Genomic DNA, 1,249 nt, shown 5'->3' with positions numbered 1-1,249 from the left:
TACTACTACTACTACTACTGCTACTACTACTACTACTACTACTACTACTACTACTACTATTACTACTACTACACCTACAACAGAAACAACAATGTCAGTAACAACATCAATCATCACCAACAATAATAGAAACAACAGTAACAAAAACAACAACAACAACAATAACATTAGCAGTAACAACAACAACGACAACAACAACAACAACAATATTAACAATCATAATACCAGAAAAGAAAAAGGTCGTAACCTGTAAACTTTAGCTATGAATGTTCCCCTTGCAATACTCAGTATAAACTTCAAATCTCACTTCGTTGCCCCAGTATACCGAAACCTCAACCACACATCCTTTTTATTATTTCTTTTTACTACTCCTCTTCTATCCTTCCAATTTTAGTGGCTCCAGGCTTTATCTAAAAATGTTGTGAAAACCAAATCAGCTTCTTTCGGTTACGTTCTTCTTAATAACATAATTGCCAATAAACTGTCAAGGCATTTTGTTTTCCTCTCTTTCTGCTCTTGTTCAATTTCTACCTCAAAGCTAAATTTTGACTTGTGCTCAACACAAAAAGATGGATTTCTGGCATAAAATGCACCAGAAGGGTCACCCAAAAGTGGTATACTCTTTCGTTTGGAAAGCGTGAACATATTCATATCGTCCTTTCTTTGAAATCAAGAGGATATTTGTTTTTGTGCGTGTTCACGCTGTTGGACATCAAAGACGCATCATATAACTATATGTGAAACGGGCACTCCTGGTTTAAATCCATGAAGACGGACCAAATGAAGGGCGAATTAACTGCTCAAAAATATGTATAAAAAAGGAAGTAAGGATGAAATTTTCATGCGAAGGGGAGATAATTGGTCTTCTGAGGCTTCGGGGTTAAAAAAGACGGGCAATCCTGAATAATTGGAAATAGTGGAGGGTTAATTAGGCCGATCTGGTGTCTGTTCTATGTTTGCAGAGAAAGCAATAGGTGCGCTTTTTTGGCGGCTGCTGGTTTTTCTTTTACTTAAACGTAGACTGAAGCTTTTAGAGCGCGGAAGCTTTTGATGAATCCTCGGTGAAATGTGCTTCTAAACACGATTTGTTTGTCTGTCTTTCGAGACGGGCGTGTCAGAAGAAAACATGCTGGAAGAGACAATATTATTCCCCAATTTTCACTATTATCTTATTGGGTGCCTCTGATTAGAGCCTCCAAGTATCTCTAACTTTGAAGCTAAACACCCCTCATCTCTCCTCTCTTTTTTC

The sequence above is a fragment of the Aplysia californica genome, unplaced genomic scaffold (genome assembly GCF_000002075.1).
Source record: "Aplysia californica isolate F4 #8 unplaced genomic scaffold, AplCal3.0 scaffold00592, whole genome shotgun sequence".
NCBI classification, from domain to species: Eukaryota; Metazoa; Mollusca; class Gastropoda; order Aplysiida; family Aplysiidae; genus Aplysia; species Aplysia californica.
Note: the sequence above shows the minus strand (reverse complement) of the source record.